The sequence below is a fragment of the Anomaloglossus baeobatrachus genome, chromosome 3, assembly GCF_048569485.1.
Source record: "Anomaloglossus baeobatrachus isolate aAnoBae1 chromosome 3, aAnoBae1.hap1, whole genome shotgun sequence".
Classification (NCBI taxonomy): Eukaryota; Metazoa; Chordata; class Amphibia; order Anura; family Aromobatidae; genus Anomaloglossus; species Anomaloglossus baeobatrachus.
In genome coordinates this window covers 330,560,459-330,571,164 of record NC_134355.1, presented here as the reverse complement: position 1 = coordinate 330,571,164, position 10,706 = coordinate 330,560,459, and positions in this window count along the sequence as shown.

The following is a 10,706-nucleotide window of genomic DNA, read 5'->3' as shown; positions in this document are numbered from 1 at the left end:
CAATAACTAAATCACACTTGCAGCCAGTTGACATAGATTAAAGTTGACTCAACCTCTCTCCTGTGTCCTTGTGTGTACCACATTGAGCATGGAGAAAAGAAAGAAGACCAAAGAACTGTCTGAGGACTTGAGAATCCAAATTGTGTGGAAGCATGAGCAATCTCAAGGCTACAAGTCCATCTCCAAAGACCTGGAAGTTCCTGTGTCTACGGTGCGCAGTGTCATCAAGAAGTTTAAAGCCAATGGCACTGTGGCTAACCTCCCTAGATGTGGAAGGAAAAGAAAAATTGACAAGAGATTTCAAACGCACAATTGTGCGGATGGTGGATAAAGAACCTCGACTAACATCCAAACAAGTTCAAGCTGTCCTGCAGTCCGAGGGTACAACAGTGTCAACCCGTACTATCCGTCGGCATCTGAATGAAAAGGGACTGTATGGTAGGATACCCAGGAAGATCCCACTTCTTACCCCGAGACATAAAAAAGCCAGGCTGGAGTTTGCTAAAATTTACCTGAGAAAGCCTAAAACATTTTGGAAGAATGTTCTCTGGTCAGAGTAGACAAAAGTAGAGCTTTTTGGGAAAAGCCATCAACATAGAGTTTACAGGAAAAAAAAAAAAAGAGGCATTCAAAGAAAAGAACACAGTCCCTAGAGTCAGACATGGCAGAGGTTCCCTGATGTTTTGGGGTTGCTTTGCTGCCTCTGGCACTGGACTGCTTGACCGTGTGCATGGCATTATATAGTCTGAAGACTACCAACAAATTTTGCAGCATAATGTGGGGCCCAGTGTGAGAAAGCTGTGTCTTCCTCAGAGGTCATGGGTCTTCCAACAGGACAATGACCCAAAACACACTCCAAAAAGCACTAGAAAATGATTTGAGAGAAAGCACTGGAGACTACTAAAGTGGCCACCAATGAGTCCAGACCTGAATCCCATAGAACACCTGTGGAGAGATCTCAAAGTGGCTGTTTGGAGAAGGCACCCTTCAAATCTCAGGGACCTGGAGCAGTTTGCCAAAGAAGAATGGTCTAAAATTCCAGCAGAGCATTGTAAGAAACTCATTGATGGTTACTGGAAGCGGTTGTTCGCAGTTATTTTGGCTAAAGGTTGTGCAACCAAGTATTAGGATAAGAGTCCGAATACTTTTGTCTGGCCCATTTTGGAGTTTTGTGTGAAATGATCAATGATTTGATTTTTGTTTCATTCTCTTTTGTGTTTTTTCATTGAAGACAAATTAAATGAAGATAATACCAAAGAATGTGATTGCAATCATTTTCAAGAATAAACTGAGTATTATCTGACAGAATTGCAGGGGTGCCAATACTTTTGGCCAGCACTGTACCTTTAACACGTCAGTGAAAAACGTGTGTTTTTCTCAGACGTGTGAAAGAGGCCATATAAAGAATGAGAGCTATAGCTTTTTTTTATTTCTTTCGCTGATGGAGCTGTATGGCACCTTGTAAAAACAGGACAAGATGTTTTCAGGACAAGCTGTACCATTTTTATTTACATATAACCTTTTGATTGTGTTTTATTCCACTTTTTTTCAGCTGTATGATAAAAAAATGTTTTTTGCAACTTTATTTTCTTTTTTACCTTGATCGCTAAAGGGGTTAACAAGTGTACGTGTAGGGTTTAAATGCAAAGGGTGGTCACACCAAACAGTGATTTAATTTAGATTTCACTTTTGTTCATTCACATTATTTTTTTTTATAAATTAACAAACTGCAAACTATGCCTAAATATAAAAACATTGGTGTTCTAAGATCAATGGACAGGCCACTTGACCTCAGCATTATTTAAAGTAGATGGAATCATTTTGATCATAAAATGCACCAGTATTCTAAAAATGAACTTTATATTCCTTCAGACTTCAAAGAAAACATGAAAGCAAGTTACCCAATACAAAAAGGCATATAAATGAAGGTGGCAAGCAGATAATATATTGAAAAATAAATGATTTATAATGAACTGCAATACCAGACATAGCCCATGGCCAAAAGAGGAGGAGTTTCAAAGAAAATATAAAGTTGTATAAAAATGGAGGGAGTAAAGATTCTAACAGTCAAGAAAATATCAGTTGACCTTATGTAAAGGTTTCAAGGTCATCCAATCTATAAAAATAGTAAACATTTAATTTTGCTTCTGTGAGATGTTGGTTAGGCTGATTTTTAAATACATGATCAGTGGCCAATGCTATGAATTGCTGCCAGGTTTTCGTATCATTCTAGTAATGTTTACGTGAAATAGATGTATTTTTAGAGACACAGACTGCTCTAATGTCGGGGTTTTCCCCGGTGAGATCTAGTATCCGTCCTGTCCGAAGCAGTTTTTCTTACCACAAAGGTTGCAGTTATAGTAAATCCCTCAATATAACCACAGTAGAACACCGCAGATGTTTTTATGCAAGAGGGAGGTGCAGGCAAGGTGCTAAAAAGGAAGAGAGCAGTCATGTTCAACTACATAATTACAAAATAAATCTAAAAACAATTAACAAAAAGGCCATAATGCCTGATTTCTGGGGGAAAGAATATAACTTCTGCAACAGTAAAAAGTACATATAGCAAAGGGGTTCTATGATGAAAGCAAGCGATCCCCATCCACGGGACAGGTAAATTATCGATTGGTGGGGATCCAAGTGCTGGGACTTGCACCAATCAGCAGAAAAGGAAATGTTTCATCCCAGTTAGAATGGAGTGACGGTATGCATAACTGTCCATTGATCCATTCATTCCCTATGGGGCTATGACGCACACACCTTCCCACTACTCCATATAGAATGAATAGAGCCATGGCTGGGCATGTGCACTGCAGATCCATACTAACTGGATAGAGTTGCCCTGGGGTGGATAAAAATTCCTCATTCTGCCGATCAGTTAGCATCTGTGGACTGGTGATAACTTGTTTTTACTGGCAAATCCAATTAAATACATTCGCTAAGGGTGCCTTCACACTTTAGCGATGCAGCAGCAATCCGACCAGCGATCTGACCTGGTCAGGATCGCTGCTGGATCGCTACATGGTCGCTGGTGAGCTGTCAAACAGGCAGATCTCACCAGCGACCAGTGACCAGCCCCCAGCCAGCAGCGACGTGCAAGCGACGCTGCGCTTGCACGGAGCCGGCGTCTGGAAGCTGCGGACACTGGTAACTAAGGTAAACATCGGGTATAGTTACCTGATGTTTACATTAGTTACCAGCGCACACCGCTTAGCTTTGCTCTCCTAGCTACAGTACACATCGGGTTAATTAACCCGATGTGTAATGCAGCTACATGTGCAGAGAGCAGGGAGCCGCGCACACTGTTTAGCGCTGGCTCCTTGCTCTCCTAGCTACAGTACACATCGGGTTAATTAACCCGATGTGTAATGCAGCTACATGTGCAGAGAGCTGGAGCCGGCAGCACAGGCAGCGTGAGAGCTGCGGAGGCTGGTAACTAAGGTAAATATCGGGTAACCACCTTGGTTACCCGATGTTTATCTTGGATACAGCTTACCGCAGCTGCCAGACGCCGCCTCCTGCTCCCCTGCTCGCTTCATTTGTCGCTCTCTCGCTGTCACACACAGCGATCTGTGTGTCACAGTGGGAGAGCGCCTTTGAAGAAAACGAACCAGGGCTGTGTGTAACGAGCAGCGATCTCGCAGCAGGGGCCAGATCGCTGCTCATTGTCACACACAGCGAGATCGCTAATGAGGTCACTGCTGCGTCACAAAAAGCGTGACTCAGCAGCGATCTCGGCAGCGAGCTCGCTGTGTGTGAAGCACCCCTAAGGCTAGAGTCATATTAGCGTATGACATCCTGTGCGAGAGCATCAGACGTGATATGCTAATGACCCTTGGTTCCCACTCTGCTGCGAGTATGAGCAGAGTGTCATTATACTGTGATCTGATCCTGAGATGGGATCACAGTTGGGGAGGGGAGGCAGAGTGATCTCTCCATCTCCTCCATTATCAGCCTGTGCGTATATCGTACTACACTTGGATGTCATCCGAATGCAGTCCAATGTTTCACTCGCACCTATAGACTTGTATGGGTGCGAGTGATCTGAGACTCACAGAGAATCGCAGCATACTGCCATTTTTCCTCAGTCCGATTAGGGCTAAGGAAAAACACAGATGTGAGCTACAGCATTGTCTTAAATGGGGCAGAGTGCAATGCGAGATTTTCTCACATTTCACTTGTGCAAGTCATATGCCAGTGTGAATGTACCCTAATTTTGAGAATAGGTGTAAGGGTACTTTCACACTTGCGTTGTTTTCCTTCCGTTACAATCCGCCCTTTTGGAAAACAGCGGAATCCGTTAACGGATTCCGCTGTTTCCCATAGACTTGTATGGTTGACGGATTGTGCCAAAAGGACCTGCGTTGCTTCCGCTGGGCGACGCTCCGTTGCTTCCGCCCAGCGGGAGGAACACAGCATGTAACGTTGTTTTGAGCAGCGGAATCCTCTGGATTTCACTGCGCATGCTCTTTCTTTTTTTTTTTAAATCACAAACTTTATTTTGTCTTGCAGCCGCCGGCAAGTGACAGCGCTCAGCTGAGCGCCCGCCCGCCGGCATGCCCGGCCGCCGGCAAGTGACAGCGCTCACCTGAGTGCCCGCGGTCGGCTGCAAGGAGCGATCAGCTGATCACCCGGCGGCCGGCAACTGGAAGCGATCAGCTGATCACCCGGCGGCCGGCAACTGGGAGCGATCAGGTGATAATCCGGCGGCCGGCTGCAGGGAGCGATCAGCTGATCGTTCACAATAGTCTGCCGCCGGTAAAACTGTAAAAAAAAAAATCAAAACGGATTCCGTTGTTTTGCAGCATCTGTTGCATCCGTTGTGCCACTATATGCAACACATCCGTTGCATCCGTCACACAACGCAATGCAACGGACACCGTTCAACGCAAGTGTGAAACTAGCCTAAGACAGTTTTTTTTATTGTTTGTTTGCTTTTGGCTATTTTTTGATGTAGGTAGCAATACACCATGTTCCAAATTATTATGCGAATTATATTTTTCTCTGATTTTCCTAAATGGTCAGTGCAAATGACAGTCAGTCTAATAAAAGTCATCACTCGTTAGAGTATACATCGAATATTATTGAAGAAACCTCCCAATGATAACAGTATAATCTTCAAAATTAAAAAAAACTCAATACTCTCTTCCAAATTATTAGGCACAGTAGAGTTTCTAAACATTTTATGTTTTAAAGAACTGAAAATGCTCATTTGTGGAATTTGCAGCATTAGGAGGTCACATTCACTGAAATAAAAAGCTATTTAAATCCAAAACATCCTAACAGGCTAAGGTACATGTTAACATAGGAACCCTTCTTTGATATCATCTTCACAATTCTTGCATCTATTGAACTTGTGAGCTTTTGGAAAGTTTCTGCTTCACATTTTTTGCATGATGTCAGAATAGCGTCCCAGAGCTGCTGTTTTGATTTGAACTGCCTCCCACCTTCATAGATCTTTTGCTCGATGATACTCCAAAGGTTCTCTATAGGGTTGAGGTCAGGGGAAGATGGTGGCCACACCATGAGTATATCTCCTTTTATGCCCATAGCAGCCAATGACACAGAGGCATTCTTTGCAGCATGAGATGGTGCATTGTCATGCATGAAGATGATTTTGCTCCTGCAGGCACGTTTCTGCTTTTTGTACCATGGAAGAAAGTTGTCAGTCAGAAACTCTATATACTTTGCAGAGGTCATTTTCACACCTTCAGGAACCCTAAAGGGGCCTGCCAGATGTCTCCCCATGATTCCAGCCGAAAACATGACTCTTCTACCTCCTTGCTGACGTCACAGCCTTGTTGGGACATGGTGGCCATCCACCAACCATCCACTACTCCATCCATTTGGATCATCCAGGGTTGCTCGACACTCATCAGTAAACAAGACTGTTTGAAAATTAGTCTTCATGTATGTCTGGGCCCACTGCAACCATTTCTGCTTGTGAGCACTGGTTAGGGGTGGCCGAATAGTAGGTTTATGCACCACAGCAAGCCTTTGAAGAATCCTACACCTTGAGTCTTGAGGGACTCCAGAAGCATGAGCAGCTTCAAATATCTGTTTGCTGGTTTGTAATGGCTTTTTAGCAGCTGCTCTCTTAATCCGATTGACTTGCCTGGCAGAAACCTTCCTCATTCTTCCTTTATCAGCACAAACACGTATGTGCTCAGAATCAGCCAGAAATCTCTTCACAGTACGATGATCACGCTTAACTTTTCGTGAAATATCTAATGTTTTCATCCCCTGTCCAAGGCATTGCACTATTTGATGCTTTTCGGCAGCAGAGAGATCCTTTTTCTTTCCCATATTACTTAAAAACTATGGCCTGAGTGGTACCTGCTAAATGAAATCCAGGGTAGTTTGTGAAAATTAAGGTTAACTAGCAGGTACACGAGGGAAGGGCGAAGGTGAGACATCACGGCAATAACAAGGCTCGACATCGATATTGGAAATATTAAAGAATGACATAGGGGTTCAGGGGTGTGTTTTACATGGGTTACGTTTAGACTCTCTAATACTGACTCATTATATATCATTGCAAATCGAAAAATAGTTTGGAATACTAAGTTGGGGTTTTACCCTTTTCTTTGGCATATTCTGGCAGATTAATGTCCTTTTTTTGCAATCATACCTCTTTTACTATGGTTTTGTACAAAATTTGTAAAATCAATAAAAAATTGTTTGAAGAAAAAAAACTGTGGCCTGCTTAATATTGTGGAACATCCAATTTTCCTTTAATTAGGCTCAGCTGGCAAACTAATTATCACAGGTATCGGAGATTGATTTCACTGATCCAAAAAAAACCTGAGACACAATACCATCAATTAGTTTCATTGGGGAGAAAAAAAAAAATGAAATTGCATGACACTAAAATCTAATTTGCCTAATAATTTGGAACATCATGTACTCTAGCTAGAGGCTAGTTTCTTTGGTGTACATAAATTGAAGGATAAGAGATAAATATTTGTTTGCTAGGGGTATGACTATTTAGTAATTATACACAATACAGCACTGATCAGACGTACTCACAATCAGTACATAAGTTTCCTGACTTTTTTTTTTTAACACAAATTAAAGATATATATTTTTTCTATGAATTTATACTAATCCTTGTGAGATGGTCATTGCTTGTAGAGGTGCAACATTTTTGAGAATGAGAGTCGCCTGATCCCCAACCAGTCCTATCTAGTGCTGCGGCTGTAGTGAACAAAAGCGGGTCAGATATGCGCAACTCTCAACAGTGAGTTTGATAGGAAACCAGCAGAGTACAAAATCCCTCCCCAGATGCATAATACTAATGTTACTAAAAAGACAACCTAGTAGCACTGAATAACACAGTGCTGCACTAAATATATCCCATCATCAACAAAGAAAATACCACAGTATATCCCAATCCCCCCCCATAAAAAAAAGCAAAAACAAAAAAAAACCCCAAAACAATCCACAGTGGAGCACAATGTACTACTCCATCTGTGCCGGAAGCGACAAATAACATAATGCAGCATTTTTTTTTCTGGTTTCTATTACTCACAAAGACTATTTTCTAGCCAATATACCTAGATTGTAAAGTTTCCGATTCAGAACTTCTAAAACTGCCAGCTTCCCAAGTCATAACAATCACTGATATCGGGGAGACCAGCCAGAGAAAACACTGCCGGCAGCCAGCAAAGGCGCTCAACACAGGGAAATCCTAGGTGCACTGCCCCCTGGGGAGTATGCAAATCAAAAAAGGTCCATGGATCCTCTGTTAGGAGTCTCGACACGGAAAATGGCCAGATATCCCTCCAGGAAGGCCCTTTCCCTTGTCATATCTTTAAACTCGTCAAGAGTTGGATCTTGACTAAAAGGGCCTCTTAAAATAGTGGTTATGGTGGTCTCCTAAAAAGAGCCACTCCTTGGCTAGGCCCTTCCCGGAGGAATATCTGGCCATTTTCCGTGTCGAGATTCTTAACAGAGGCTCCATGGACTTTTTTTTTTTATTTGCATACTTCCCAGTGGGCAATGCACCTAGGATTTCACTGTGTTGAGCGTCTTTGCTGGCTGCCGGCAGTGTTTTCTCTGGCTGGTCTCCCCGAGATCAGTGATTGTTTGGTCCTGTTGTCTACTAGGCATTGCTCCCACCTGGCCAGAATCCTACTTCACAATGATGAGAGGCAATACCCCAAAACAGCTGTCTGTGGATGGCTACCTGGGCTTGGTATTTCCCTTGTCATATCTTTAAACTCATCAAGAGTTGGATATTGACTAAAAGGGCCACTTAATATGGTGGTTATGGTGGTCTCCTAAAAAGAGCCACTCCTTGGCTAGGCCCTTCCCGGAGGGATACCTCGCGATTTTCCGTGTCGAGACTCCTAACAGAGGTTCCATGTTTGTTTGGTTTTTTTTTTATTTGCAAGCTTCCCAAGTCATGACAGTACCTAACAGTTTTACTAGTGAATGCCGCCTTTCTTGGCAGCATTGCATGGAAGCCTTGTATGCATTTTGCACGGAACCGAGAATACGGTCATTAAACCATGGCAAATATTAGTTTAGCTATATACAGAAGAGTACATCGACCAAGAAGCAAGTCAGAACAGAACATGGTGACACGGCATGGTTCAAAGTAAAGCGAGGCATCAGACAAGGCTTCATCCTGTCACCATTTCGCTTTAATTTATATGCACACGCTATTTTCAGGAGGGCTGGACTTGTCAATAACAGGAGGAAATATTGCTGGACGTATCAACAACAAAATCTTAAATACGCAGACGCCACAAACATTGATAGCAGCAAGCACAAATGAAATGAAGGACTTCTTACGGAGTGTCAAGACGGAAAGCTCTAACATGGGACTCCTACTCAATAAAAAGACGACAGATATTTGTCTAATGCAAAGTACGACTGGGACACATTTTCGATGGACCATGGCAAACTGGAAGATGTAAAGGATTTCAACCTACTCGGATGAATGATCACTCAAGATACAGCGACACCACCAAAAGCCAATAGGAGAATATCTATTTGTAAATCAACAATTAAGTCACAGGACAAAGTCTTAAGGTACCGTCACACTAAGCAACATCGCTGCTGAGGCACAACTTGCTAGTTGCTGTGTGTGACATCCAGCAACAACCTGGCCCCTGCTGTGAGGTCGCTGGTTGTTGCTGAATGTCCTGGACCATTTTTTAGTTGTTGCTCTCCCGCTGTGACGCGCACATTGCTGTGTGAGACAGTGACAGAGTAACAACTAAATGTGCAGTGAGCAGGGAGCCGGCTTCTGCGGACGCTGGTAACCACGGTAAACATCGGGTAACCAAGAAGCCCTTCCCTTGGTTACCCGATATTTATCTTCATTACCAGCGTCCGCCGCTCTCACGCCGTCAGTGCCGACTCCCTGCTCTCTGCACACGTAGCCGGAGTACACATTGGGTAATTAACCCGATGTGTACTGTGGCTAGGAGTGCAGGGAACAGGGAGCCGGCACTGGCAGTGTGAGAACGGCGGACGCTGGTAACGAAGGTAAATATCGGGTAACCAAGGGAAGGGCTTCTTGGTTACCCGATGTTTACCGTGCTTACCAGCGTCCGCAGAAGCCGGCTCCCTGCTGCCTGCACACGTAGCAGAGTACACATCGTGTAATTAACCCAATGTGTACTGTGGCTAGGTGTGCAGAGAGCCAGCGCTAAGCGGTGTGCGCTGGTAACCAAGGTAAATATCGGGTTGGTTACCCAATATTTACCTTAGTTACCAAGCGCAGCATGCTTCCACATGTAGCGACGCTCCAGCGATCCCTGCCAGGTCAGGTTGCTGGTAGGATCGCTGGAGCGTCGCTAAAGGCCCCGTCACACTAAGCAACATCGCTAGCAACATCGCTGCTAACGAACAACGTTTGTGACATTGCTAGTAAAGTTGCTTAGTGTGACATCTAGCAACAACCTGGCCCCTGCTGTGAGGTCGTTGGTTGTTGCTGAATGTCCTGGGCCATTTTTTAGTTGTTGCTGTCCTGCTGTGAAGCAGAGATCGCTGTGTGTGACAGCAACAACTAAATGTGCAGGCAGCAGGAGCCGGCTTCTGCGGACACTGGTAACCACAGTAAACATCGGGTAACCAAGAAGCCCTGTCCTTGGTTACCGGATATTTACCTTTGTTACCAGCCTCCGCAGCTCTCAGCTGTCAGTGCCGGCTCCTGCTCTGTGCACATGTAGCTGCAGTACACATCAGGTAATTAACCCCATGTGTACTGTAGCTAGGAGAGCAAGGAGCCAGCGCTAAGCGGTGTGCGCTGCTCCCTGCACATGTAGCTACAGCACACATCGGGTAATTAACCCAATGTGTGCTGTAACTAGGAAAGCAGGGAGCCAGCGCTAAGCAGTGTGCGCTGCTCCCTGCTCTCTGCACGTGTAGCTGCATGCGCTGGTAACCAAGGCAAATATCGGGTTGGTTACCCGATATTTACCTTAGTTACCAAGCGCAGCATCTTCCACGCGGCGCTGCTGGCTGGGACACTGGTTGCTGGTGAGCTCACCAGCAACTCGTGTAGCCACGATCCAGCGATCCCTGCCATGTCAGGTTGACATCTCACCAGCAACCTCCTAGCAACTTACCAGCGATCCCTATCAGGTTGGATCGTTGTTGGGATCGCTGGTAAGTTGTTTTGTGTGACTGGGCCTTTAAAGTGCAGGAACATTTTGCTGGACAATAAAGGAACAACACCTTTGAACTGTGGT